Genomic DNA, 25,286 nt, shown 5'->3' on the forward strand with positions numbered 1-25,286 from the left:
AAGAAAAGAGAGAAGAATCAAATAGACACAATAAAAAATGATAAAGGGGATATCACCACTGATCCCACAGAAATATAAACTACCATCAGAGAATACTATAAACACCTCTATGCAAATAAACTAGAAAATCTAGAAGAAATGGATAAATTCCTGGACACATACACCCTCCCAAGACTAAACCAGGAAGAAGTTGAATCTCTGAATAGACCAATAAGAGGCTCTGAAATTGAGGCAATAATTAATAGCTCACCAACCAAAAAAAGTCCAGGACCAGATGGATTCACAGCCAAATTCTACCAGAGGTACAAGGAGGAGCTGGTACCATTCCTTCTGAAATGATTCCAATCAACAGGAAAAGAGGGAATCCTCCCTAACTCATTTTATGAGGCCAGCATCACCCTGATACCAAAGCCTGGCAGAGACACAACAAAAAAAGAGAATTTTAGACCAATATCCCCGATGAATATCAGTGCAAAAATCCTCAAGAAAATACTGGCCAACTGAATCCAGCAGCACATCAAAAAGCTTATTCACCATGATCAAGTGGGCTTCATCCCTGGGATGCAAGACTGGTTCAACATATGCAAATCGATAAACATAATCCAGCATATAAACAAAACCAATGACAAAAACCATATGATTATCTCAATAGGTGCAGAAAAGGCCTTTGACAAAATTCAACAACCCCTCATGCTAAAAACTCTCAATAAATCAGGTATTGATGGGACATATCTCAAAATAATAAGAGCTATCTATGACAAACCCACAGCCAATATCATACTGAATCGGCAAAAACTGGAAGCATTCCCTCTGAAAACTGACACAAGACAGGGATGCCCTCTCTTACCACTCCTATTCAACAGAGTGTTGGAAGTTCTGGCCAGGGCAATCAGGCAGGAGAAGGAAATAAAGGGTATTCAATTAGGAAGAGGAAATCAAATTGTCCCTGTTTGCAGATGACATGATTGTATATCTAGAAAACCCCGTCGTCTCAGCCCAAAATCTCCTTAAGCTGATAGGCAACTTCAGCAAAGTCTCAGGATACAAAATCAATGTGCAAAAATTACAAGCGTTCTTATACACCAATAGCAGACAAACAGAGAGCCAAATCATGAGTGAACTCCCATTCACAATTGCTTCAAAGAGAATAAAATATGTAGGAATCCAACTTACAAGGGATGTGAAGGACCTCTTCAAGGAGAACTACAAACCACTGCTCAATGAAATAAAAGAAGACACAAACAAATGGAAGAACATTCCATGCTCATGGGTAGGAAGAACCAATATCGTGAAAATGGCCATAATGCCCAAGGCAATTTATAGATTCAATGCCATCCCCATAAAGCTACCAATGACTTTCTTCACAGAATTGGAAAAAACTACTTTAAAGTTCATATGGAGCCAAAAAAGAGCCCGCATTGCCAAGTCAATCCTAAGCCAAAAGAACAAAGCTGGAGGCATCATGCTACCTGACTTCAAACTATACTACAAGGCTACAGTAACCAAAACAACATGGTACTGGTACCGAAACAGAGATATAGACCAATGGAACAGAATAGAGCCCTCAGAAATAATGCCACATATCTATAACCATCTGATCTTTGACAAACCTGACAAAAACAAACAATGGGGAAAAGATTCCCTATTTAATAAAAGGTGCTGGGAAAACTGGCTAGCCATATGTAGAAAGCTGAAACTGGATCCCTTCCTTATACTTTATACAAAAATTAATTCAAGATGGATTGAAGACTTAAATGTTAGACCTAAAACCATAAAAACCCTAGAAGAAAACCTAGGCAATACGATTCAGGACATAGGCATGGGCAAAGACTTCATGTCTAAAACACTAAAAGCAATGGCAACAAAAGCCAAAATTGACAAATGGGATCTAATTAAACTAAAGAGCTTCTGCACAGCAAAAGAAACTACCATCAGAGTGAACAGGCAACCTACAGAATGGGAGAAAATTTTTCCAATCTACTCATCTGACAAAGGGCTAATATCCAGAATCTACAATGAACTCAAACAAATTTACAAGAAAAAAACAACCAACCCCATCAAAATGTGGGCGAAGGATATGAACAGACACTTCTCAAAAGAAGACATTTATGCAGCCAAAACACACAGGAAAAAATGCTCATCATCACTGGCCATCAGAGAAATGCAAATCAAAACCACAATGAAATACCATCTCACACCAGTTGGAATGGCGATCATTAAAAAGTCAGGAAACAACAGGTGCTGGAGAGGATGTGGAGAAATAGGAACACTTTTATGCTGTTGGTGGGACTGTAAACTAGTTCAACCATTGTGGAAGTCAGTGTGGCGATTCCTCAGGGATCTAGAACTAGAAATACAATTTGACCCTGCAATCCCATTACTGGGTATACACCCAAAGGATTATAAATCATGCTGCTATAAAGACACATGCACACGTATGTTTATTGCAGCACTATTCACAGTCACAAAGACTTGGAACCAACCCAAATGTCCAACAATGATAGACTGGATTAAGAAAATGTGGCACATATACACCATGGAATATTATGCAGCCATAAAAAATGATGAGTTCATATCCTTTGTAGGGACATGGATGAAGCTGGAAACCATCATTCTCAGCAAACTATCGCAAGGACAAAAAACCAAACACCGCATGTTCTCACTCATAGGTGGGAATTGAACCATGAGAACACATGGACACAGGAAGGGGAACATCACACACCGGGGCTTGTTGTGGGGTGGGGGGATGGGGGAGGGATAGCATTTGGAGATATACCTAATGTTAAATGACGAGTTACTGGTGTGCATATGTATACATATGCACACCAACATGGCATATGTATACATATGTAACTAACCTGGACGTGGTGCACATGTACCCTAAAACTTAATATAATAATAATTTTAAAAAAAGAAATAGGAGAAACAAAAAAGGAAAACTTACTATCCCATGACAGATAGACAACCGGGCAGCAAGAGGGTTGAATTTTGGGAGACTGCACTAGCTCCTTTTTTTTTTTTTTTTGAGACAGTGTCTCACTCTGTCACCAGGCTGGAGTGCAGTGGCATGATATCTTCTCACCACAACCTCTGCCTCCTGGGTTCAAATGATTCTCCTGCCTCAGTCTCCCAAGTAGCTGGGACTACAGGCGTGCACCACCATGCCCGGCTAATTTTTGTATTTTTAGCAGCGATTGGGTTTCACTATATTGACCAGGCTGGTCTTGAACTCCTGACCTTGTGTTCTGCTTGCCTCGGCCTCCCAAAGTGCTAGGATTACAAGCATGAGCCACCACGCCCAGCCGACTGCACTAGCTTTTCAAAGCCGTAAGGAGATTTGGGATTTCTTGAAGGCTATTGCACGTGTTTTTGAGAGAAGTTACTGTGAACTTGCACAAGTAGTCATTGATAGTGCAAATGTAACATTATACATGGTGCACTTACAGAGTGCTATGATGAACTGGGGAATAGATATCAGCTTCCAATCTATTGTTTGGCAGCAGCAATCACCACGACAGAGAAAAAGAATATAGAGACTCTGAATATTCCTCAGCCACCACCCAATTCTAGTTATGAATGTCAGCTCCGTTTGTGTCTTGCCACAGGCAAAGCCCTCAAACTTTTGGTGTGCAGCACAGACACAGTATGCCACATGCAGAGGTGGTGACTCGCAGCAGAAGGAGTGGAACTATGTAGTCAGCGGTGGTTCTTTTCTGGCAGACCTCTCACTAACAAAATGAAATTGGAAGAGCCAAAGATCCCAAAGGACTGTGCTGTACAGGTTAGAGTGAGGCAACCTTTTCAAAACCCAACACCAGTTGAGAACTGAATTGGTCCCATTGGCTGATCCCCAGGCCCCTCCCGCTCCTTTTCATTGTTGCTGTCATTTCCTACTGGATGGTGTGAAATTTCTTTGCACTGCTCTGAATTCCCTATGAATGGATTTAGTTCTGAGGAATTACAAGTGAAAAATTTCATCTGTGAATGAGACCAACACAAATAATTAATAAAATACAAAGAGCTAAAACAAATAGTTGGAAGCTGGTAATGAATGAGCTTGGGTGGAGGTGAACATTTACTTCTCCAATTAAACTGTGAGCTGCCAGGAGGGCAGGCCATTATTTACTTAATATATCTGTATTTATTGTATTTGATTTATCTAATTTAATGTATTATGTATTTTACCCTTCTAAACACCATTAGGAAAATACGGCTTTCTCACTGTAACTGCTGGGAAGGAGCATGCTTTTGTTTAGAATGTGAGCAACTGGGGAGCAGAAGCTGTTTTCCTAAGGGACAGCTAGATGGAGGATGGAGGGATGGAGGGATAAAAGGAGAGAAAGGGTACAGATGCACCTCCACTTACGATGGGGTTACATCCCAATAACCTTATGGTAAGTTGAAAATATCGTTAAGTTGAAGATGCATTTAATATACACCTAACCAATGGAACATCATGGCTTAGCCTAGCCTACCTTAAATATGCTCAGGTCACTCACATTCTCCTACACTTGGGCAAAATCGTCTACCATAAAGCCTATAATATAATGTTGAGTACCTCATATCATGTATTGAATACTGTTCCAAAAGTGAAAAACAGAATGGTTGTATGGGTGCTCTTAGTATGTTTCCTACTGAATGAGTGTTGCTAAACACTCTAGTATTTAGAGTTGACAATACTGTAAAGTTGAAAAATCATTACCTCAAAGCATTGTACATTGGAGACCATCTGTATTATAAACACTCACTCTATCATATTTAATGTTAGTAAGATGAACTATAGAGACATATTTTAGTCATTTAAATGACTATGTTTGATTATTTCTGTTAGAATAATCATTTTTTGAACTGCAAAATAATTTTATGGCCTAAACTTTGGTGGTATCAGAGTTCATAACATAAAATTAGAAGACATTTTGTCAACAGTCTCATTTTATAGATGCTGTGAATCAGGCCCAAGGAATGTATTTAAATATGTATTTAAAATATTACAGTCAATACTATTCTATTTTCTCCCAGATTAATATATTCAAAACTTCTTATTGAGCAAAAATAATAATAATGTAGTTCAGTTAAGTATATATATTTTTTCCAAAAGATTAAATCAATCATCAGCAAAGGAGCTACACTATCGACATTTAACTAGTTAGTCTTTTTGGGGTAAATTATGACCATCTCCCTGTTTTCCTCTGTAACATCTGCATGTAGAGAAGTTACTTTTGTGGTGACATCATCAAGAGATAAGGTAATATCTTAAAAATGTAACTGACTGTAATCAGTAACCACACGGGGGAACCACTAAATAAATAAATGGCCTGTCCACCCAAATAATTTATCAATTAATAGACAATCATAAGCTTGACAGCTTGTCTGAGGTCCAAACTACTGACTCAACAAGTACATACTGAGTATCTACTAGTGCAGACAACTGTGCTGAACGATGGTATAGGTTGGTGAGGAAAACAGACATTGTCCCTGCTAGCATGGAGTTTAAAATATATTAGGGAATAATAGACAATAAATGAGTAAACAAAATATAATTACAAATTATGATAAGTGCTACGATCGGGGCATAGTATTTAGAGTTGCCAATATTAAATACTAAGACTTTATTCATTATTGGTCTGAAATTCAAATTTAACTGGGTGTCCTACATCTTTATTTGCTAAATCTGGTAGCCCTACCAGTATATGTGCGTGTGTGTGCGTGTGTGTGTGTGTGTGTATGTGTGTAGTGGGGGGCAAGGGAGAGAGATCTACTAGCTATAATAGTCGGGCAAAATTCATGCCAAGACACTCCATTTAAATTGACATTTGACAGATGAGAAAGAGCTGTCCAGGAAAGGAAGAGGGTGGAATGGTGGGATGTTTTAGGTGGCACTGGGGGTAGAGAATTCCAGACAAAAAGAATAGCATGTTCAAAGGTCCTGAGATGTTCATTCACTCAACAAGTGTTTATTAAGAGTCTATTATGAGCCAGGCATTAGGCACTGGGGATTCAGTGGTGACCAGAACAGAAGCACTCCTTGTCTTCTTAGGGCTGTAAATCTGGAGGACCAATGGAGGATGTCAAGACACAGCAGCAGAGAAATCATTTTTGGCAAGGAGATGAAAGATAATCCAATTATATTATTTTTACTTCCTTAGTGGCTAATATGAGGCTCAATGAAAAAACAAAAACATGTATTTTTTGTTAATTCCACAACCATTTATCCTCAACTTGGCCTGGGGGAAAAAGAGAAAAAAAAACTGACAGACAACCTTTTGTTATTCTTTATAATAATTATCTTTGGGTTATTCATCAAGGAGATGCTTCAAACTCAGTGAGAAGTGAAGTGAACTGAAATACAGAGATTTCACATTTATTTAAATAACTCCTTAAGCCAAGCCATTTAAGTAGGGAAAAAAGGCAAAACCCAGAGAAGCAACAGCAGAAAATAACCACTTGTCTGATTGATTGTGTCTCAAGAACTGCAGAGCTGCTCTAGCAATGTAACCACCTTCTAGGAAGGTGCAGGATAACCACAAATACCTTCCATTTTAGTGAATTGTCTTTTTGCTCTGAACATGCCAGTTTACTTGGGGTGAAGAAGTGATTCTTGTGGATAAGAGCATAAAGCCTTTTCTTTTATCACAGAAGCTAAGGTAGATTCTTTCTGCCTTGACTATTATCGGTGAGATTTTTCAGATAAGATCAATTTTGTTAATGATAATGCAGTTCATGGGGAAAAATAATCAGAGTTTAACTCTCAGGCCCTGGATTGAGTTTACTAAGTGAAAATTTGAGGGGGAAAATGGAATTCTGATTTATCGCTCCTTTTTGAGTTTGATCATTTGAAAAAATTTTAAAAATTAATTCATATTCCAATGTATTTTCTGAATATTATAGACTTTGCTTACAGTGTATTTCTTTGGAAATGCTGTTACCTAAGATTATTTATCAGTTAATAGCTTAAAACAAAATCTGGTAGGATGATTAAAATATAATTAATAATTCAGAGACTAGTTATGTCAAACTAACCTTAAATACACAAGAAGTCTTTTTCCAGCTCGTTGCTATATTTTGGGAATCTTGATATTTTATTTAGTATACTTGCTATACCTCTCAGATTCATATCAATTGCAAATTTGACAAGCCTGCAATCTGTCCCATGATTTCAGTCACTGATAAAAATATTAAACAGGATAAGTCCTTAAATAGAGCTCTCAGCAAAGCTACTAGAAATACTGGATTTTATTGCTAAATAAATCAATACCCAATTACTTAATTTTGCCTACATCTAACTCTAAATCCTTCAAATTAGTCCACAAGTTACTGATGAGAGGCCAAGTGCCTTGCATAAATCCAAACAAAACTTAGTAGGGATTAAAAATAATCCCTGCATTTGGGTCAAAAATTCTAATGCACTTTTGAAAATATAGAAGTAAACTTGTTCACAGGAGAGCAACTACAATGATGAAGGGAATCAGAACTATATCTTATACAGAACTGAAGTAGGAACTGGCAGAGGAGACAACATTTAATTCTTTTTGATAGTTTTACTTTTTCTATTATTTAAACAGCTTTCATATCAAGGAGAGGGTACTCTTGTTCAATATTACAGGTGACAAATTCAAATTTCCACAGGGGTTGGGCAGGCAATGTGAGTGAGGAAAATCTCACTCTTTCACATTTCGTTCCTTGATAGAGACATGAGCACAAAATATATTGCCTTTCCTCTTATCTCTTTCATAAAAAGCCACTGTTCAAACTCAATACCCCATAGCAAATGGTCCCTAGGCTCAGTTTGGAGGTGTTGTGCCTGGGTTAAGGGGAGGGATAGCCGCTTCTTAATGCCAGCTTAATTGTTGTCAGAGGAGATGTATCTGCACTCTCCCAATATTCCTACATCTTCCAGTTTTTTCAAAAGAAACTAGAAATCTGGATTTTTATGCTAGTTCTCTTGATTTTTTAAAATTTGGACAATAAATTTATATTTTTCTAAAAAACACTTTGCTAGTCAATACTGGGCAGGCACAACAATACATAGGCTGCTCCTGACTATGATTCCCACAGGCTGGACCAGAACCAGTGACTTGAAGATATAGCGAAGCAGGCAAGAGATGAGGAAGAACTTGCCTCCTCAACTGCCCACCTTCTCCTGAGATCATCAGATCTAAGCAGAGCAACCTCATGTGATCATGTTGGATATGATTTATATCTGTGACTGGATTACAGACCTTTAACTCCTTGTCTCACTTTGAGAGTCAATGGTTCCAAATAAAGCATTCTCTGGGGATTGAGGGGAGAAAATCAGTGGCTGGCAAGTTCTTGAGAGTGTTTGCCCAAAAGGTAGAATATGATCTCAGCTTTGCAAAATGATTGCCATTTGGAGGCAGATGACTTAGAGGGAATTTCTGGTTGACAAAACAGCAGGCACAAAAGAGTAAAGGTGGAAAGGAGAGTGGCCTGGGATGGGGGTCACAATGAAAAGATTCTAATGGAATGGAGAGTTTATAGCAATTAAGCCTGGGGGTCACAACTGTCCATATCCAATTATGTTTGGCCATCACATGGTTTAAAATAAAAATTGAACCTGAGGCACTTTTTGAGTGCATGTACCCTCCACTTACCTACTGACCCCATCACTTCTTGTCTTGTATCCAGGACCACCACACAGTAACATTACCCAACTGATCCCCAAAATTCTTAGATCTTCCACCCCAACAATAAATTTTGATTTTATGGAAATTTATTTTCCTGAGACAAGTTTATGTACATATAAATTGAATACCTCTTGAATAGTATTACATGGTTAGTAATTTGGAACTTAAAGAAAAAAATAATATAAATGATAAATTTGAGGTTTGGGTTGCAGCTAGAGGAAAGTTTCATTTATATTTTTAGAAGTCCACACGTTAAGTGATAAATCTCATATTTGTCTGATTTGATAATCTGTTCCTATGGTTTGGGAGATGGATGTAACTGTTCCACAAATATGGACACAATTCTGAGCAGGGATATTAGGGCTCCGTCAGGTCTGGTTAGGTCTATCCCGTCCAAGTCACCAAACTAATCAGTTAAACAACTGGTTCGTTGGCCAAAGATTTCACTTTTCAGTCAATTGTCCTGGCATCAGAGACACACGCATTCCTAGAGTTTTACTCTCATCATTTAAAGTCAAGTTTTGCTGTCACACAAATACCTTATGCCTTTTACAAACATCCCTTCATTGGATTCTTACTATGTTCCTATCCATTCATTCATTAATAGATAGAGACCTACTAACAATAAACGGCCAACTCTTATGCTAGTTATAGGTGATCAGGATACAGCGTAAATACAACTTACAACATCTATCAGGTGAGCAGGGAGATAATTTCATTCCAATTAAAAATGCATTTATTTCTTAAATCATTTTTATTACAGAAGTAAAATAGTAATGTATTTTCTGCCTTAAAGATTAAGGCTATGTAAAAGTATACAGAGTAAAAACCCTTTTACTTACATTTATATGCATTGCTATACAGATACAATTTTTAAATAAATACTATTATACACTATACATTTTCAGAAACTTCATTTTTTAACTTAAAATGTCTTAGAGGTTTTTTCAGGCCATAGATTTTTTTAAAGCTCCAAAGTGTGCCATTGTTTGTATGTAGCACAATATATTTAATCTTTCTTATAAATAGACATTTTGACTATTTACATTTTTTTGTTATTACAATGATACAGTGTATAAATATCTTTGTTGATGTAAGCAAATATTTTGTAAGGTAGATTGCTAGAAGTACCTTCACTGAGCACATTTAAATTTTGGCTGATACTGGCAAAAATATTCTTGAAAACATTGAACATATCTATAGCTATACACACACAAGATCTATAAAATACTATCTATTTCTTTATTGTTTCTAGGATTCGAATTTTATTTAGGAAGAGTATTAATATTCTAAAATTCTAAAACATGCTTGCAATGTTTTTGTAGTTTTTCTTAACATTGAGCTCTGTAATCCTTCTAGTTTCATTTTAGGAATGATGTGAATTAGGCATTTAACTTTTCTCCCAAAGGAATAGCCCATTGCCCCACACTATTTATTAAAACACCCAATCTGTTGCCTTTATATTGGAGGAACAATCTGGCTTGGGTTTCATATTCTTTCCCTCAGAAGTGAAAATGTGCTGCCTTTCCATCTTCTGAAATTGAATGTCACTGTGGTCAACTCGAAAGCCAACCTGATTATTTCTGCTCTTGTAAGTGACTTGAATTTTCTGCCTATGTGCTCCCATAATCCTTTCTTTAAGCTTGAAATTCAGTAACTTTTTCAGATTATCTTATGCTGTTGATGATTCCAAATGAAACTTTCCTGGAATCTAGTGGGTCCTTTATGTCTATCTATTTATTACATTGTTTCAGGAGAATATTGTTTTACACCATGTTCTTATGATATTTTTCCAAGTGTTTTCTTCTTCAAAACCGTCCAACTATCTGTCATTCATTTCTGTCATATTCTCTGGAGTCATTATATCTTTGTTCTTTTCTACTTTGTTTTGTGTTATTTCCCCAAATGCGTCTTCTATGTATTTAATAATATTTTCAGTGAAGTTCATTGTATTTTTGTGGCTTCTAGAGTGTCTTTTGTCTCTTTAGTGATTTTATTTATCTCTCCAACATTTTCCATGAGTATTGCCAGCACACTTTTAATCTCCCTTAATTATTTTATATCTCTTCTATAAAATTTTGAACTTTGCTCTGAACATTTTTGTCTGCTTGATACTTAGGAGCATTTGCTTGATGTTTATTGCTTTACACACACACAATATAGAGACAGATGGAGAGATCCATATTTTCTGCAAGTCCTTCAGAATAATGGAGTACTCTTTGTCTACAATTTTTCTGAAATACTTTGATTTTTTTGGGGATTGTGGGCTCTTCTTTGGCTTAAATTCCCTCCATTATTTATAAAAAATTACTTTGCAGTTTTAATGAATATGTACTACTCCCTCCTTTTTGATTATAACTCATCTTTTTAAAAGCCTGACTATTATTTAAACAATAGTACAGGGAAAGGGGTGAAATAGGGTAGAGTAAGCTGAGGCTCACTGCTGTTTTAATTTGGGTTTTGTCCTGGTTATCTAGTGTTGCAGAGCAAACCACCCCACAACTGAGTGACTTAAAATAACAATCAGTTATTTTGTTCACATTTCTGCAAATTGGGCAGGGTGCAGTGGGTCCAGCTCATTTCTGCTCCACATGGTATCAGCTGGGGCAGCTTGAATGGGGTTGCAGCATCCACTTCAAAGATGGATCGCCCACATGTCTGGCAAGCCTTGCTGGCTGTCGCTCCCTCTCCAGGTGGAACTCTCCACAGACTGATTTGGCTTCCTCACAGCAAGGTGGCTGGGTTCCAAGAGTAAGTTCTCTAAGCGAGAGGAGGTGGAAGCTGCTAGTTACTAAAGGCCTGGACCTGGAAACTGGGACAGCATCCCTTCTGTATTCTTTACATTGAAGGTGGGGCATAGACCCATTTCTGGATAGGAGTGTCAATTAATTTGGGGGCTATGTTTTAAAACTGCCACTGGCTGTCTCAAGCATCTGTCACCAAATCTGTTATTTCCTTGCTATTGGGAATACATCTTTTTGTAGTTTATGGCATTCAAATTGAGGTGGCACAGAGAAAAATCCCCGAAGTTGCGGATGAATTATGTTTTAATTTGAAAACTTCTCCTTTTCTTCCATACAAATAGCCTCCAGCAGAGTCCTTGGCTAGGAAACCAGAATGTGTCAGCATGATGTCTATTTGGCTGCTGTTTTGAGGGGTCAGACCATTTCCCCCATTTTCCCCTGACCCATCTAACTGATCTTAACTGTGCTCTAAACAGCAGAATGTTGGATGCTCCTTTCAGTAGTATGATGTGCTATCAGGTCCGAGAGAAACAGACTTGGCTCAGCATCTTACCGTCTCTTGTTTAAGATTTCACATTATTCAGCGGCAATACTTCATACTTAAATATTTCATAGTTTATAGTTTGGAGTTGTGAATACTTTCCTGTTTCAACGGCTATTTTTTTTTCTCTCTATTTTTCAGTGTTTTTCTTAGTTTTAGTTTGTTTTCAGGGAGTCTAGTAGAATAAAACTATTTTATCCTGCTGTCTTAAGCAGAAGCTCCACATGATCTGTAGAATAGGCTTAAAAATATATGTTGTGATTTTAGAAGTGAGTTTACACTGAAGATATAGTTTACTTGTGGGAGAATTGGCTTTTGAATCTTGTCATCCTGTCTCATAGTAGGTCTCCTTATTGTTTGTGGTGTCTTTTTGGTCCTTTACTAAAGTTAAAATTTTTCTTCTCAGATATCTTGTACATTTATTATTTAATGTTATTCTAATTATGTTAGATTTTTAAGATGCTATTATGAATAAAACTGTTTTCCATTACATGTTATCATTAATTGTTGCTGAAGTCCTGGAAAGCTATTGATTTTTGTCTGTCAATCATCTGTCTAGCCAGATTTCTGATTTCTCTAGTATTTTGCCATTTAAGTCTCTCGTATTTTCTAAGTAGACAATCATATCAGCTCATCTATTAAGTATTTTATTTTGATTTTCCCAGTTTTAAATTTTTTAATATTTTTATAGATTTAGGGGGTACAAGTGCAGATTTATTACATGTGTATATTGCATAGCTGTGAAGCCTGGGCTTTTAGTGTATCCATCACCCAAATGGTGAACATTGTACCTAATAGGTAATTTTTCAGCCTCATTACCTTCCATCCTTCCACCTTTTGGAGTCTCTAATGTTTATTATTCCACTCTTTATGTCCACGTGTACCCATTATTTAGCTCCCATTTATAAGTGAGAATAAACAGAAGTGCAAAGCACTGGGGAATGAGATAATCTCCTGAGACTTCTACTTCCCCATCTCTGCAGGAGACAGTGAGCCTGACAACATGCAGAGTACACCACTACTAAAACCTACAAACAAGCAGCATTTGAGCAAGCCATTACACTAAGGCTATCTATAACCAAGGAATTCATACGGAGCCTTAGCCCCCACCCCAAGATCACAAATTAGCAAAGCCAAGTGACCCTACTCAACATATGCAACAGTCACACTTTCAAGGGGAAAAATAAAGTCCCATTAAAATGAATGTAAATTCAAAAATAAGAAGTGACAGTTTCTCCAGACAAGAAGGAACCAACCAATTCTGCCACTATGAAAAAACAGTGTTGTAACACCCCTCAAGGATCACACTAGCTCTCTAGCGATGGATCTTAACCAAAATGAAAATTCTAAAATGACAGATAAAGAATTCAAAATATGGATCATAAGGGAGTTCAACGAGATCCAAGGGGAAGTTGAAAACCAATACAAAGAAATCTGAAAAAAATTCAAGATATGAATGAAAAATTTACTACAGAGATAGATATTTAAAGAAAGCACAAAACTCTGGAAATGAAAAATTTACAGAAGGAATTACAAAATACAGTTGAAAGCTTTAACAATAGATTAGACAAAGCAGAAAAATTTCAAAGCTTGAATACATATCTTTTAAATTAACCCAGTCAGACAAAAACAAAGCAAAAAGAATGTAAAAACTGAACAAAGGCTTTGAGAAATACAGATTTTCCTATTTTGAATTTCTATGATTTATATTTCAAATTTCAGCTTATCCCTGTTTTGTAGATATAATAGCCATTTATATACACCTTAGTAAGTATATATGCTTTGGGCTTTAGTTTTCTATAATGTTGTTTCCCCTTAAAGTTGATCTTATTTGCTTTCATAATCTATATGAAAGCTTTAGCTATATGAAGCTTTAGCGTAACTGACATCTAAAATCTCAACAGGTTTTTATTTTTTAAAGGTGAGAATAGATATGTATACTAAAGTTGCCATCTTGATGAAATGAGAAAACCAACTTAAAGAGGTTGACTGACTTGCTCATTGGTATAAAACTAGTAAATAATAAAGTCAGAATCCAGACTGCCAACCCAACCTTTACTTCTCCATGGAGAAGTAAAACACATACTTTCCACATCTGAGGTTATGTTCTAAGATTAAAGTTTTTCCATGAAAACTTGTATTAGAATTACTAATGAAAAGAAAGTCAACTGCATACATGCATATATTTTTCTACTTTTCCTATTATAAGTATGCTAATGAAAAGGCTAAAAGTGAACAGCTATAAGAACAATAAACAATGTCTGAAAAGTTAAATAGTTAACTGTTACATAAGTAAGAATTAACTCTGCCAAGAAGATTTTCTGAGCTCCATAAAAAGCAAAGTAGGCGGGTGAGAATGGGAATGGGGGGTAAAAATGAAAAAGGATAAACCTCAAAACACATTAGGGTAAGAATTTAATTTAATGGCCCAAAATAGAGCATGCTCACCTTAATGTCATTAGATCAAATTTGACCATTTAACTGCCATTCTGAAAATAAGCCATTTGGCACAGACTTTAGAATTTGACTTTCATATATCCAATTTGAATTAATTGCCTTTAGAAAAAACAGATGAAACTACATCATGATTCTGATACTGCAGGATAATGCCAGGAAGAGGGGAGTCTAAATTCTATGTGAGTTATTTCATCTAATAATTTAGTGGGCATTCACTCTAACTTTTGAAATGAGAAACTCTTGCTGTGAATCCATGAAGAACATCTAAATGGTGAAAGAATTTCCTCCTTTTTCCTTCAATACTGCCTGCCATTCTGGCAACGGGAAAAGTGATATATTTGAGGACCCCTGGGGCAGGAAAATTGATAAGAGTTCCTGACTTCTTTCCCATAAGCAACCAATATTTTAAAGCTATTAACAAGGGAGCTAGGCATTCAAAGACAGTTTATTTATCTTCCAATAGCTGGCAAGGGTGTCAGGCCCTGCAGTCAGGCACAGAAAAATGGGCCCTGAATTCACCCTCTATTGCTGAACAGCTCCTCTTTCCCAAGGTTTTAATCAGATTCCCTAAGCATCCCATGCCCCAGTAAGGCAGAGCCCACATAAAACTGGCAATAAGCCTGTCTTGTAAATTCATTACAAAGCTCAAGTAATATGAGCAGATTATATTCTCCAGGCCAAGAGAGAGCTTTTAATTTAGACCAAAATTATTATTGCATATTGATTTGGCCCCTTGTTCTCTGGAAAGTTTTTTCTTAGAAAAAATTCAGACTTGGTCACCTGAAATAAAAGACATTTTCTTGGTTGCTTAGAATGAGAAGTCAGGTTTAAGTGTATTAGAAAGAAAATATGTCTTCGGATGAAAAATTCTTAATTCAGAGCCCTGAAACTATTTATAGAGTTTCGCCTTTTTGTTTAGCTGCACCTACCCTCCACCCCCTGAAGTGAGAGCCATAGCTTCCTTTAACTCTTGACTTCTGACCCAAAAGCTTAATATGCAGTATTTTAGATTATGTTATTAGAAGCGAGTGTGGCAACCTTTGGAAATCTTTCCTTGCATGAGGCAGAAGTCAAGATTGGTTCTTCTCATAGACAGCCTGATGCCTAGCTATCAACTACTATCTGTTAGTAGGCACTAGCGTGGGCATTCATGCCACTGGTTACAACGGAGGGAATGAGAGGGAATCACTATCAACCCCTGACCAGATATTAAAGGACATTAGATAGAGACAAATGACACTGATGCTTCATGACAAAAGTATACTGTATCAATTAGAAAAAGGATTGGGTAGTCATAAAAGAATCACAGAATCAAACACTGCTAGTCTTCTTCCCAGCTTTGTGTAGTACTGAGAGGGCCAAATTTTATCATCTTACTAAAAGTGAGCAGTTTTTAATTATCCTGAATGTTGGTATGGATTTAGGAGGTCATTACCAAGCACTTCAAAATTTCAAAGACCCATTGGATAAACAACAGCTTTTGTGTGAAGGATGAGCATAAACATTTGACACCCTTCATCTGTCCCTGTGTTTACCATACAACCCTCTGATATTATTTGCTTTCATATGCAGGCCTGCCTATGGGAAAGGCTGCTTTTATCGTATGGTGTTTGGGGTACTTGAAATCCCGATGACAGTAATTTTCTGTGGTGAATTAATAAAGTGGATGCTGATTATAATTCATCTTCTTAAGTACCTTGACGATAGAAAGAAAATGAAATGACCATACCAGCATGGATATTCTGGTCCCTGGATCAGTAATTCCTTTCTTTTTTTTTCTTTCTTTTTTTTTTTTTTTGAGATGGAGTCTCACTCTGTCACCCAGGCTGGAGTGCAGTGGCGCAATCTTGGCTCACTGCAAGCTCCACCTCCCGGGTTCAAGCCATTCTCCTGCCTCAGCCTCCCAGTTAGCTGGGACTACAGGCACCGGCCACCACGCCCGGCTAATTTTTTGTATTTTTAGTAGAGACGCAGTTTCACTGTGTTAGCCAGGACAGTCTCAATTTCCTGACCTTGTGATCCACCCGCCTCGGCCTCCCAAAGTGCTGGGATTACAGGCGTGAGCCACCGTGCGCAACCTTGTAATTTCTTAGTTTATTATGTTAGCACCTTAGTTCCACTTCTGCCTCATGTGTACTGTATTTAGTGCAAGTCATTCTCTTAGTACATGGCTGGCTATATTGGGCCCAGACTAGAAACCATCACTGGGCACTCTGAACTAGAGAGATAACATTTCAAACAAGGGGATAAAATGAATGAGGAGCTACTATGACTGAGTGATGATATATAGCAGAAGACAGAATTACCTCCTCCAACTTTCTCTCAAAACTGGTTTTAGGCCGGGCATGGTGGCTCAAGACTGTAATCTCAGCACTTTGGGAGGCCAAGGCGGGACAATTGCTTGAGCCTAGGAATTCCAGACCAGCCTAGGCAACATGGTGAAACCCAGTCTTTACAAAAAATACAAAAATTAGCCTGGTGTGGTCTGTGGTCCCAGCTACTCAGGAGGCTGAGGTGGGAGGGTCCCTTGAACCTGGGAGGTGTAGGTTGCAGTGAGCCGAGATCGTGCCACTGCATTACAGCCTGGGCAGCAGAGTGAGACCTTGTCTCAAAAACAAAACAAAATAAAACTGATTTGTTGCCTAGAAAAATCATCTCAAAGTCACCTGTGCACATAAAGAAAGATTTTTTAGAGCATCTCCATTACACAGCATAACAACAGCTGACATGGCAGAAAATGTCCCTTGTGTACCACCCACAGAGATAACTTCTCCCCAGAAACTGGAGAGAACTGAACAGGTGGATTCCTAGGTGGGTTGTAAATCTGACAATACGAGAACACGAGGATGTCAGAACAGAGTAAGAGAAACTAGGAAGACAAAGTGAAAGATGAAGAAAGGTTCCAGAGAGAACATGACATGTCCACAATTGGAAACACCAAAGCCACAAAGAAGAGAGCCTAAAATTCTGGAGAGAAAAATGGAGGGGCCCCAAGGAAGATACTTTACCAGTTTCCTAATAAATAGGTAATTTTTTGCACAGTCTGAAATTGTTAAGGGCTACCTACAGTCTCATAGCAGATATAAATTGATTTCAGCATTTCCTTACCAAATTAAAAAGAATTATCTGTTGTCACAGTCTTTTTTTTTTTTTTTTTTTTTTTTTTTTTTGAGACAGAGTCTTGCTCTGTTGCCCAGGCTGGAGTGCAGTGGCGCAATCTTGGCTCACTGCAAGCTCTGCCTCCCGGGTTCATGCCATTCTCCTGCTTCAGCCTCCCGAGTAGCTGGGACTACAGGCGCCTGCCACCATGCCCGGCTAATTTTTTGTATTTTTAGTAGAGATGGGGTTTCACCGTGTTAGCCAGGATGGTCTCGATCTCCTGACCTCGTGATCCGCCCGCCTTGGCCTCCCAAAGTGCTGGGATTACAGGCGTGAGCCACTGTGCCCGGCCTGTTGTCGCAGTCTTTTGCATCATTTTGAGAAGCATTCTGGTGAAGGTAGCTATTGGAGTGAAAATTGCATTGCTCTAATAAACAGGTCTTTTGCTGTGTCTCCACTTTTCCCCCACTTTCTCTATACACATTATTTCTCCCTCTACGACCTTTCAGTGTCCCCTGTCTTTGAATATTGTAGTGGATTATGAGTAATTGTTTCTAACTTATTTTGCCCGCCACTCCCATTAACTATCATCACTATTATTGTCATAGTCATGCCTTATTAGATTTATGAATGTTTCTACCAATTTCTCTGCTCAATTCTCCTTGCTTCTCCCTTATTCTGAGTTTAGTTTCCTATTTCTACTCAATAATATTCTTCAGAAGTTCTATCATTGATAAGTGATGAAGTACCTGAAAATGTATTTAATCTTATTCTTAAATGACATTTTAGTTGAATTTAGAACCTGGGCTGTCAATAAATTTCCTGCAGTACTTTGAACCTATTATTCCTCTATCCTCTAGCAGCTAAGCAGCTATTGTTGCCAATGAGAAAACTATTGCCATCCAAATTGTAAGTAAGTGTAAGTAATCCTTATTGGAAATAAACCATCTCTCCTCTCTGGTTGCTTTTAAAATTTCTTCTTTCTCTTTGATGATCTCACATTTCACAACAATAATCAATCAAATATTTTCTTTGTCTTGCTTCCTCAAATATCTTATAAAGCTGTTCCCCTCCTCTAGGTGGAGGCTTAACCACTTGAGGTCTGGAGCTGCCTGATTCACAAATCTCTGTTGCTCAAATAGACTCTTTAAAATTAAAAACACAACAAAATAAACCTAAAACCTGCAATGTATTTGAATGTGAATTAGTGTTAATTTATCCAGCTCTAGACATAATGTGATGCTTCAATTTATCTCTTTAATTTTGGAAAATTATCAACCATTATCCCTTCAAAATATTGCCACAATTCAATTCTCTTTAGTTTCTCCTTTTGAAATTTTTATTGACGAATTCTGGATTTTTAAAAAGTGCTATCCTCCATATCTCTTAACTAGCCTTTCATATTTTTTATCTGTACTACATGCTGGGCCATTTGCCAACTTTATATTCTGTTTCATCGCTGGGTTTAATATGACATTTATGTCATTCCCTTTAGTTTTTCATGTCAATATTTGCACTTTTCATTTTGAAAAGTTCTTTTTTTCCTATTATACCATTCTTTTCTAATTTTTCCCCACTCCACCGTTTACCTCTTTAGTCTCTTTAGTGTGCTCATTTGATAATCTTTCTCATATTTTTGTAATTTTTGTTTAGTTCCTTAGGGTGCTTGTTCTTCTGATTTACTTTTGTTTTGCTTATCTCCTTTCTTTCCTTTCTTTGCTCAACATGGTGGAGTTATTCTTCTTGCGGCCTGTACATTTTTTATTGTGAGCTCATTTTCAGAAAAGATTCTGTTTTTTAAAAGTGGGATTTCTATGTACCTGGGATGTGAAAGTATCACCTCAGGGCAGTTTCAGTGTATTTGGAAATAGGAAGAGGGGATACGGCTGTGACAGTTGTTTCAATAGTCCTGAAAACTCTCCATGTTAATTTATTGGCTTACATTTCCTGTATCACAACTGCCCAGGCTAGGGATTTTGATTTCTCAAATTCCAGATAGATGGCAAGTTTCGTTGCTATTTCTTAAGGCTGCTCTACACAGTCTATGTGACTGAAGGAACACTTTGAAATTGCAGGCCCTATTCAAAGAGCTTTGCTCAAGTTGTATTACCATGAGTGAACGTTTAGACAGGGTTCTGATTTCCACATGGAAATGGGATTCCAGCTACAAAACCTCTGGGCAGTATATGCTATATAAAATCACATGGCCACTGACAGTGGCAGCTTCCCACTCTTGCTGTGATTTTTCTCTTGTTTCTCACACTTGGAGAATTTCCTTTTCTCTCCTTCAAAATCAACTCTACATTTAGTAATGTTCGCTTTTTAAAATAAAGCCTTTCTTTGAGTTTTTAGTGCATAGGATCTATCATTTTAATCCACCATGTTCTGAACATTCTAGGATCATGAAATATGGTTGTTATTATTCTTACTTGTCCTCCAACCACTTTCTTCCAATAATGGATTCCATGTCACTGGTCACAGGGATGGGAATGTGACTCAGATCTGACCAGTGACCTTGTTTAATTCCCTTTGAGTATTATGTGATTGGCTTATGGGTGATCTTCTGATACAAGCAGAGGCAAACAGAGTCTTTGTGACTGATATGCAAATATTGGGAGAATGAAATGTTATTTTGAGCTAAAAAAAAAAAAAAAAAGTAAGCCTGGAGATGCCATTAGTCAACTTCTCCTGCTTTCTAGAGTAAGCTATCTATCTGCACCATGAAAGAATGAGGCTAGCACTCAGAGACAATCGGGGCCAAGAGAGAAAAAGAACGGATAGACAGCCATGTTTGAAGTCTTAAGCCTGGCATGTCCAGAGTCAGCTCAATCCCTGTTAAACAGGCCAGTGGACAAATTTTGCTGAAGCTAATTTGAATTGGGTTTCTGTCACTTTCATCACTTGCATCTGACTTATATACCAATAAATTAAAGTACATTGGAACTGAGATAAGAAACCATCCACATGGATTTCTTTTATTTATTTTTGGTAGGCCAATTTGTCACGCATGACTTGACACGAGCAAAGCAAGTTCTAAGTTACGGGGTTGAGTTCTGGAGACGCTGCCAGTGAATGTCAGATCTCATCCGTGAGACAAAAGACAGAGTCACAGAATATAACCAAGGTCAAGTCCCAGTAATCTGAACAGGGACATTAAGAGGTAGGGTAGGGGAGATGCCAGAGTCAGGAACCAGGGAACAGGAATGAGAGAAAAACAAACAAGACAGCAGCAGCAGGCAGGGGTGTGGGCAGCACACCGAGCACACAACTTAAAACTGGAATTCAGCTGAGCACTGCTTCCCAGCCTCTCTTTAAAGATCCCAGGGTGGCCTTGCCATTCCTGCCATGTGATGCCACCTGGTGTCTGAAAAATGAAGTCAGCATGAAATTGACTCCCAGGACAAGGAGTCCTTAAGCAAAAACAGCCATAACTTTTTTTTTTTTTTTTTTAATTATGTATCACCCCAGTATCTAGACAGGCATCAAAATAAATGAGTTTCATGCTGATTATCAGTTTTCAAGGCAAATATCAAAGTGAATTACCTTCAGAAAGATGTGTCAAGACATAAGAAACTTGTTCTTAAGTTAAGCAGATTCATGAGAAATACACCTCTGGTTGTGATAACAGTTTCAGTTAATTCTGATCAAAAGGGGACAGCTTCTTATCACTGTGTTTACAACTATGGGTCAAATTGGAGGAGCACTAATGAGGGTTTCTAACAAGGCTTTTCAAATAGTTGGAAGAAGCAGAATGAACATTAAATATCTATCTCTGGAAGAGGTTTTAATGATTAGTATTATAAAACGTCTCCCCATCTGCTTCTGAAGGGGTCTATGAACTCATTCATTCAGTAGTTATTGGAGAACCTACCAAATAATTGCCTATGTGTTGTGAGGGATGGAGAAAATTTGCCTTTAAGGAACTCGAAATCTACTTCAAGATGATGTTACCAAGAGAAAAAATGGAATTATTTTAGGAATATATTTTTATAACCAAACCCTATACATGTAAGCTATTTTCTGAAATGGTTTCTAGGGTGAGGTTTTGTTACGCATATTAAATCCCTTTATAGATATTGTTTGCCTACTTCAGTGAGGAGTTATTGAGGGCCGAGATGAGTGGCTATGCCCATCCAGTCTTTGTCACCAACACTTGGCATAATGTCTGGCACATACTGATCCTCAGTACATTTCTCTTGAATGGTTGGATGATAGTTCAAGGCTCCCCTCAGTTCCACGGTTGCTTGAGTCTTATAGCCATCCAATTACCTTCCATATTAAATTTCCCTCAAGATACATGGGCGGTAAGAAATGTAGTCTTTCAAAATGCCACTCAAAGTGCCAAGCGTTCACTGGTATCACACTTTAAATGACATTATCTAGCAAGAACTTCTCTGCAGCATAACAGTCTCATTTAAAAAGACAAAATTGGTGCTCCATTTCTTCATCTTTTTAAATAATTGACGACATCGAATTTCCTTATAAGCATTTACTTAACAGGGAATAAAGACATGTAGTATGTATTTATTGTCATCCAAGAGTCAGCTGTTTAATGAGATACTTATTTTATCTCTAAGAAAACCTGGAGGCATTTGCACACTGTGGAATTATTTTACGAGTAGGTTTCAGTACAACAATGGCAGTATTTCTGTTTTGCAGATAAATGGCCCAAAACATCCAACATCCTCTTTCTCTTCTATCATGGGTAGAAAAAGAATTTCAGACTTCTACCTCTGTGCGATCTGCACTTAAATGAACATTGCCAATTATTAAGTATGTTAATGGGGATTTTTGGGACCAGAGTCTATCATAAGTAGTTTGCTCTATTTTGGTAAATATATGCAAGCCAAAAGAAAAAAATAAAAATCACTTGTGATTCCACATAACACTTCTGACTCCATGTAATTTATATATAAATAATACAAATGTTATATGTTATTTATATATACAGGTATAATAAAATATATAAAATTTAATAATATATAATTATATTCATATATAATACATATAATGTATGTTAGTATATATAATATATAATTTTAGGTGCATTTGCACATATAAATTTGGCTGTGAATTTTTAACCAAGCTAGATCTTATTATATATTAAATTTTCTTATTTGATAGTTATTAAATATAAATATTATATATTAAATTTCCTGTTTACTTAAAAATGTATTGTGAATATCTTTTCCCATCAATATAATTTTTCTTTATTATTTTTCAAATGACTTCATAGGGTTCCATGATATTAATATGCTATAATTCACTCAACCAACTAGTAACCATTGTGCACAACTTCTTGCTCAAATCAATGCACTCATCTCCATGGAGAGACTATTGCACATGCCCATAATCACTTCTTAGAATAAATTTCTAGAAACAAAATTGCTGGATCAAATGATTCACAAATTCTAATGGCTCAGTAAATACTGCCTTTGTAAAAGTTTTATCACTTTCCTTTTTCACCAATCATATAGGAGGGTTCTCAATTGCCAAACCCTGACTTACTCCAAGTATGATTATTCTTTTTTGAGTCCTGAAGATTTAAATATTTGCCAGGTAAAAATAATACTCCATTGTTGGTTTAATTTGTTTTACTTCATTATTAGTAAAGCTGATCTTATTTAGTATAGCTGTTGTCCATTTATGTTTCTTCTTTTGTTTATTAACTATTTATATCATTTGTCCATTTTTCTATTATGCTTACCTTTTATTATTGGTCTTTGATGATAGGAGTAACAGCAACAGCTAACATTTAATGTGTATTGAGCATGACGCACCAGGCCCTGATTTAGGTGTTTTATGTTTAATCCCATCCTGTGAGGTAAGTGCTATTACTGTCTTTATTTTACAAATGAATCTGCCAAGGCGCAGGGGGATTGAGTAACTTGCCCAAGGTAACGTAAATAATGAACTAGGTATAGTGATGAGATTAACAATTTATCATGTATATTACAAAGACTATGAACTGATCAACACGTGTGTTGAAAATGCTTCCCTTGGTTTATCATTCATCATTTAATTTTTTTGTAGTGGGTTTTTGCCTGCTAGGATTGCTTGACTCTATTGCCATCAAACAAATGGGCTTTTATTTTATAGTTTCTGCTTTTGATATCTTGATCACCTGAAGAAGAATATATAAGTAAATATAATTCAAACACATTAAAAACATTCAGACTGCATAGAAGAGTATAAAATAAAGAGTTAAATTATTTTTCATCCTTTGCCTATATCGTGATCCTACACAGCCAAGGTATCTGATTTTAACCATTTATGTCTTTATTTTTTCTGATTGTTATTCTATGACTCTTAACAATACGCATACATTTTCATTTCTTGACTTAGCAACTCCACATAGCATCTGTTCGTTTCCTAGTATGCCAGATGCAAAATTTTAGTTAGCTTCTCCCTTCCTTTTTTTCTCCTTTTTTCTGCTTAACTTCCACAAGTAATATCAGTTTTGGTTGTGAGCACCTTTATAACTTTAAGTAACATATTAATACTTCAACCTCTATTTTTTGATTTATCAACTTTAGACAGTATGTCTTAACTAAGTGATTCATTCCTAGTAGAGGAAATCACGTGTAAAAATGGTTATTCTCTAAGTTTCCTGGATCATAAAATGCCATATTTATGAAGAAATGTTCACTAGCAGCAGATTTATCTTTAGTAATTTTAATAAAACCAGAGAGATCTCTGTAAGTAGAATGAAAGATATTGATATAAATAAGGGTAGAAATTATATTTATATTTATATAGCATAGGCTATGTAGATTACAGGGCCTTTACAACCATATTACTTTATTTATTACTCAGAATAATTTTGTAATGTATATAGAACAACTATTCTCACATTTTCTAGATCAAGAAATTAGCATAGGGAGTTTATGGCCATACAAAATCACTGTAGTGGTCATCTAGGTCAGCAGTCCCCAGACTTTTCGGCACCAGGGAACTGTTTCGTGGAAGGCGATTTTTCCACGGATTGGGGGAGGGGATGGCTTCGGGATGAAAGGCATTCCTCAGGCATTAGACGCTCATAAGGAGTGCGCAACCTAGATCCCTCACATGCGCAGTTCACAATAGGGTTTGCGCTGCTAGGAGAATCCAATGCCGCCGCTGATCTCACAGAGGCGGAGCTCAGGCAGTACTGCTCACTGGCCCACTGCTCACCTCCTGCTGTGTGGCCCAGTTCCTAACAGGCCACAGACCAGTGCCGGTCCACAGCCTGGGGGTTGAGGACCCCGATCTAGGTTTTGTTTTGTTGTGTTTCTATCCAGCATCCACTTTTCCTTTATCACGGCGGTATTACCTGAGCAATAATTCAACCTTTCTCCAGTCTCAGCTCATGTGCTTCCAATGAAGCTGATTATATACCCTTGAACTCACGGAGCAGGTGACTTAGACCCGAACCAATAAATGCTGTACCTTATACTGACCATAGTGATTATTCCAAGATAAACTGCATCAGAATCTATGAAAGTTACTAAAATTTAGTCTGGGAATGGTGGAACAAAAATTCTTCGTCAAATCTCCTGAAGAGACAGCCCTGGGAAATGCTGGCAGCCATCTTGTAACCAGAAGAGGGCGCTAACCATGAAGTTGAGCGAAGAAAGATTCCTGTTCATTTCACTGGATCCTTGACTAAGCCATTTCTATTACTGGTGTTCAGTTACATCAGCTAATACAGATTCTCTTTTTGTTGACCTCAGTTTGGGCTGGTTTCCTGTCAACTGTAGTAATTGCACAGTTAATTAGTGGCAATCTTGACACCAGATCTTCTGACTCTTAACCTAGGCT

General features: G+C 37.2%; 1 protein-coding gene and 1 pseudogene across 1 annotated transcript in view; one reads left to right on the forward strand and one right to left on the reverse strand.

The window, feature by feature from the left end:
* SLC9A9 (solute carrier family 9 member A9) overlaps nucleotides 1–25,286 on the reverse strand; it is a 582,779-nt gene that overhangs the window by 359,229 nt on the left and 198,264 nt on the right. The window lies entirely within an intron of this gene.
* LOC129143455 (ubiquitin domain-containing protein 2-like) lies at nucleotides 3,285–3,829 on the forward strand (annotated as a pseudogene).

The sequence above is a fragment of the Pan troglodytes genome, chromosome 2 (genome assembly GCF_028858775.2).
Source record: "Pan troglodytes isolate AG18354 chromosome 2, NHGRI_mPanTro3-v2.0_pri, whole genome shotgun sequence".
Classification (NCBI taxonomy): domain Eukaryota; kingdom Metazoa; phylum Chordata; class Mammalia; order Primates; family Hominidae; genus Pan; species Pan troglodytes.